We start from the raw sequence: 6,186 nt of genomic DNA, 5'->3' as shown, positions 1-6,186 counted from the left end.
GGTAAACATCAAGAAGTAAACACACACGAAATGTTTACACAAGTTTGAATGCACTGAAGATGCACTGGAAAGTTTTAATGAAGTTTACTTTTCCCACGTGCTAAATAACTTTGCCAGCTAAGATATTTATTTTAAAAAGGAAGTGAAGAGGGAAATTCCCAACTTTTTTTTAGCAATAAACTGGCATAAAAATGCTTATTAAACAGTATTTTTTTTATATCTTTTATTTTTGCATGCTAAAGAATTTAAAATTTTATTGCAGGAATACACTAGAATTTCTTATGTAAGGGGTTATAATATAAGGGCTGTAACGAGTATCTGGTCCCGAAAATGCAATTCATGATCTTTATAAATCTTATGGAGCGTAGTAAACATACACTTCAGGCTGTGCAATTATGGACTCTAAAATGCAGAATAATGCTGGATTCTAAATACATAAACTAAACAAACTGTAAGTGCTACTGTCAACGGAAGTGAACAAACTTCAAAATGAATGTCAGTAAAGCTGCTTATTTTCAAATTAAAAACATTGAATGTTTTTTGTAGATTAAAAAAACAACAACATTCAGTTTACTTAAATAAGTTCTGAAAAACAACTGATTTATTTTATACATATATATATATATATATATATATATATATATATATATATATATATATATATATATATATAAAAAATGTGTGTGTGTGTGTGTGTCTGAATAGGAATCTAGAAATAAGTTTATAGTACTTTAGGCTTCTTTCAGATGTTTGTCTAACTTTGTGATAAAGGATAAAATAACGTTTCAAATGTGTATCAAGACTAAGGTTTATTCACTTTAGAGTTGTGGACTTCTTAGATGAAATCACAAAAAGAAAAGAAAAAAATGGAATCTAGTGGAATTATCTACATGCGGCCAAACGTTGAAGCCGTTTCAAGAGCTGTCATAGTTCATTTTCCAGTTCACATTTCATTTTCAGGATATATTTTCAAAATAGTAAAAAGGCGGGTTTATTCAAAGACTGTTCTTCATTAGCAATTTATTGTGATTAATTTTAAAATTATATTTAATTGACAAGTCTTAAAATAGAAAAGTAAAAGGGACACCATATGTTTGCAATGAAACACATTTATCTTGTCTTCCTTCTTAGTTTGACTTTTTCAAGTACTCTTTTCTGTCATTTTCATTTTCTCCCTGGTCTCATATTCTCATTATCACTGCTGCCCTTTTGGCTGGTCTTCTCCCCCTTTTCACCTCCTTTTGTGCAGCTTTGGAGCCACTTTTCTCTTTCTTCGTTCAACTCTACCCTCTCCACCACCACTTTCAATAAACAATGTGTCAGATGTCTGAAGGTAAAGGAAGGGCAGGAGGCATCCAATTAAAACCACAATGCATTATTATTTCAGAGCTCCCCCCCTCTCTTCGGTCTCCCAAAGCCGTTTAGATTATGTAAGAGCTCTGTATCAAGGGAGCCAGTCTGTGGAGGACAAGTTGGGAGAGTATTTGCCGATGATGTAGCTCACCAACTCTGGACTTTCCCCGGCAGCTTGCATACTACTCCTTTCTCATCTTCTTTCTCCTCCTCCTCCTCCCTTTTCCTCTTCACCCACCCGTCCACCCACCAGCCCACCCTCTCCCTGCCTATCCCGCACACACATACACACATGCAATCACGAATGCACTGGGATTGCAGCACCGGCAGCAGCACCGCAAGATGGAGATCTCCGCTGCGTGTGTGAGTGTCTGTTCTCGCTGAGTGCAGGGACAAGAGCAAATGAGTGTCAGTGATGCCTGAATGAGGTGTATAAAGGAGAAGAAAGGGGGAAGAATGGAGTAGAAGACAGAAAGGGGGGGGGGATCAGTGAGGATCTCATCAGGTTTTGAGACACTGTCTCTCTATTTTTCCTTTTTTTTCTTCTCTGCCTATCCTGATAACCTGAATCTTTGCCGGATGTGCCACAACTACTCCAGCTGTCACTGCGCCGGCTGCCTCTCTTTCTGTACTCCAGCAGCTTGCAGGAGCTGCTCCAGCGGCTGGACGATACCCTGGGATCCAGTGAATACATGGATGAATGCTGGATCTACAGGGGATCTGTGCTTTCTTGTCCTTTGCACCGCTGATCTGTTTCTTAAGGTAAGAATAAAGCTTTTTTTAAAGTTACGCGCATTTCCAGATTTAACAGCAAAAGCAGAGTGAGGAGCTTTTTAACACCCCAACTACACAACTGTTATTTATGCTTGTCACACACACACAATCATAAAACAGGTAAAGTCTTTGCACTGCATGTATAATCCTGCAGACATTTAAATTTAGAAAGACATTCCTGCATCTGGCATTTGAGGGTTTAATGACTAGTCAGGAAACACATCAAAGCTCCTTCGTTTACGGATGAAAAAGGAAGATTCGCCAAGATGCCATTTGATGTGGATTAATATCGGCTCATGATGATACTTGCCTTCGCAGACCCTCAGAGACCTGCAGGATTTACCTAGAGAAGCAGAGGCTGATTATTGGGATTGCTGTAGTTGCGAATTGTCTGGGCTTGATAGTGAAGAATATTGATGAGCACTCGCTGATAGATTACTGCAACTTCAATAAAGCATCAGAATGACGATCATCTACGGGAAAACACCTATTGTGTAAAGTGTTGTGTGACAAATTTGCCATGCAATGCACGGTGCTTCTTTCAAGGCCGAAGTTGATGAAAGGTGGTTTCAGACTTCTCCTGACTAATGACATGCCTGATGTAGAGGGCTCCGGGGCTCTGCATCACATACAAAACGACGCTACTATTTGTTCTCAGATGTTACCTCCCCTTCACCTCCGTCTGTCACTCTAAATTCTCATTCCTTGACTAGCTCATTTCAAAGAAAACATTCACAGCATCTATTTTGTCATTGAAGTTAATCTCCTGAGTATTTGGCTGCCATTAGCTCAACCACTACATTTATCAATACGTCTATCCGCTCTTATATTCTCTAAATAGAAGAGAAAAGGCACACACAAGTGTTCACACACAAAAAGAAACAAAATCACTTTCTTCTTATCATCCTCCTAAAACTTTCCCTTCCCGAAGATCCATTTCACAGCCCCTGCTTCCATCTGTGAGATATAAGAGATGGAAGCTTCTTAACCTTCCCACAGCTCCTCTGTAACGGGAAATGCGGCTCAGTGATAAATGTTTGGAACTATAAAGTCATAAAGCAAACTTTCACAGGTGTAGCCCGGAGTCGGGATACATACACAGATAGCTCTCTGGATGGCGTGGCTTTGAGCACACAAGCTTTGAGGAGTGCTGAATAAAACATTACAGCGACGTGGAATGCGTGGGGTCAATAGGCGTCCTCTAGCCAGTCCCGCTGCTGCAGAGCACATGACAGCTCATGGACAGCACAAAGGCGCATGAAGTACTCTGACATCCTGTAAATTGTGCTTATGGAGGCATAGTTGGTGCAATGTCACGCTCTGTAATTAATGCAAATAATGAGTAAAAATTTTTCATGCAAAGTGGAGACATTGCAGAGTGCATGAAGGGGGTGAGAAGCACAGCAGCAGCTGTGTTATAATGAAGAGGAAGCATTAAAATTGCAGTCCACAGATGTTTGAGCACATGATAAAAGCTGAACCACTGAGGAACGTCGCATGTTGACGTGTTCAGCGTGTATTGATGTTTGAAGAGTGTTGGGCCACAGCAGCTACTTAACCAATAACAAGACTGACTAGACAGTGATATCAAATGTAAATATCATGCAGATGCACTCCAGTAATTACTCTGCTGATGTGGGCTGACAGGGATACAGGCCGATCCAAGCAAAGCTGTCGGCTTTTCTCCGCTTTGCAATGAAGAATATATCATGAGTCAGCAGTGTTGCAGACCGGCTATTTCAAGGGTGGAAAAAAAGATTCCACCCCTATTAAAAATCCTTCATAAACTTGCCATATTTCTGCAACATAGTGGCCTTGATAATCAGTCATGATACCCTAGCTAAAGATTTTTTCTTTCTTATATGCAGTATTTCATTTTCAAGAACCAAAGGGCAACTGGAACAGACAACGCGATCTGTTAGGGTACATAAGGAGATTTCAGAGGATTACTTTTGCAATTTTAGAGTCAATGCATTATTCATAATCCTTTGGATTGCTGAGGCCAAATCAGGGAAGGACCTCAGGTCATTAACAGAGATAGCTTGCTGTGAGGAGGTGGGCTTGAAGGAGGAGTAGGAGGAGGAGGAGAAAAAAGAAGTTAAAGAAATGAAAATCCTCATTCAACTAGCAGAGTATCTGTTTACCACAACAGTCTCTCACTCAGTTGGCTCTTTCTGTCCATCCATCTTTAAGGGCTTTTCTTGATTCATTTTTGTGAATTTAGCTGTCGTACAAGTGTTACATGACTGCAACAAAAGCTCTGCGCTCTTATAGGAGACCTCACGTGGATGTGATTACCTTTTCATTGGTGAGAGATTATGTTCCTGACTGTGAAATAGAAATCTTGTGTGAATCAGTCTGGAATTTTTTTTTCACAGAACCGCTTCAATAAACAACTTTTGCTAATCTTAGTAAACATAAAGCATTTTTTTTTTCAAAAAGAAAAAAAAAAAATCCCAAACAGCATATTTTATCTGGTTCTTATTCTATAACAATGTGTGAAAAATTCATGACACAGCAGAGCAATTTCTTCTGAGATGGAGCCAGCTGACTTTTTGTGTTTTTTTATCTTGATCTTTTTGCTGCAAAAAAATGCTAATAGCAGCCATGGATGTGCCTTTAAACAAAAGTGTTCTCTGAATATTTATTCCTTTCCTTCTACAGTTCAGATTGCAGTTTAGGTAGTCGTGGACAGGCTGCAAGGTGAAACATATTGCAGGAGTCCAGAAAAATATGCAACCACCTGCTTTCTGCTATCAGTCCCTGTCTGCATTTGTGTGTGTGTGTGTATTTCCATGTGTGAATGCATTCTTTAAGATGCCCCGGTGAAGGTGTCTCTTTGAAAAGGTGACTACAAGGCCCACATACACAGATACACACTTTTCTTTTTTTTTCACTGTCATGCTGAGACCAAGCGCCTTTCAGGAGGCAAGCCCACATGCAGGTATCTGTATGAATCAATGTGCACAACAAACACTGAGCCAGTTTTGGCACTATTCAGGAATAATGTCAGTGCAACTCTGCTTTGATTTTAGATCAAAGATCGACAATTGTTTGTGGCATCTGTGCTTTTTCTTTAATTATTCCTTTCCAAAGTTCACAGAAGTAGTGAAACTGTTAATAAGAAAACATCTCATCAGTGTAAATTTCCCAGAAAAACAATCACACTGATGGATTTACAATGTGTCACGGTGCCTGTCAGCTCACCTCCCCCTCCCTCAGCTCCTGCACCTGCTCTGCTGATTGGAACCAGCTGACCTTCATCTCCTCATCACCCTGCCAGCCTTCTTAAGGGATCTTCTCTTCAGAATTCAGCGCCAGTTCGTTATACTCACTCCGGTGCTTATGTCTGGCCTTTTAGTATCTACCTTCCAAGCTAAGTTATTTGACTCACCACGCTCTGCATTATCCTTCAGGTTCCCTCACCACTGGTCTCGCTGGTTTCATCATCCTGAGCTCTCCACCGCGCCCCTCGCTGGTCCCGCCGTCCTCGGCATCCACGTCCTGCCTCAAGCTGGTCCCGCCGTCCTTGGCGTCCACGTCCTGCCTCAAGCTGGTCCCGCCGTCCTCGGCGTCCACGTCCTGCCTCAAGCTGGTTCCGCCGTCCTCGGCGTCCACGTCCTGCCCCAAGCTGGTTCCGCCGTCCTCGGCGTCCACGCCTCGCCTTACGCCCGTCCCAAGAACTATAAGTCTCCATCCGAAGAGGATTCGACCACAAACCTTTGTAAAAATAAACCTCTTCTAACCCACATCTCGGATCGTGAGTTACTTCCGGGTTTCAGCGTCTGGGTCAGTCACGTCTACGACGTCAGCCATGACAGAACGAACTGGCCATTACACAGACCCAGCTGACCCGGAAGGACTCCGCCTCGCCGTCTCACAACAAGGTGTAGCCCTCGGACGTCAAGCTGAATCACTCAACCAGATGGCCACGGCGCAGCAAGATCTTTTTCGCCGTCTGGACAGCATCTCCCAAACGCTGGTTGAGCTAACTAGCCAACAAACGGCTAACACTAGTTCCAACTCCACAGCTTCCGCTGCCAGTAGCTCTAACCCAGC

The 6,186-nt window shown here is 42.0% G+C and overlaps 1 protein-coding gene across 2 annotated transcripts in view; it reads left to right on the top strand.

Annotated features, from left to right (window-relative positions):
- The first annotated feature begins 1,363 nt into the window (after nt 1-1,363).
- Nucleotides 1,364-6,186, top strand: part of LOC101170045 (protein FAM196A-like) — a 32,689-nt gene continuing 27,866 nt past the window's right edge. Inside the window, exons 1-2 of one of the 2 annotated variants that reach the window (XM_011484388.3) lie at nt 1,364-1,716; nt 1,953-2,115. The gene's annotated coding sequence lies outside the window, so the exon portion shown is untranslated. Of the gene's footprint in view, nt 2,116-6,186 lie in introns of both variants that reach the window. The other variant, XM_023963353.1, reaches the window with a different exon arrangement.

Source organism: Oryzias latipes, chromosome 15, assembly GCF_002234675.1.
Source record: "Oryzias latipes chromosome 15, ASM223467v1".
NCBI lineage: Eukaryota > Metazoa > Chordata > Actinopteri > Beloniformes > Adrianichthyidae > Oryzias > Oryzias latipes.
The sequence above is the reverse complement of the archived record's forward strand: the minus strand, read 5'-3'. Positions and strand labels throughout refer to the sequence as shown.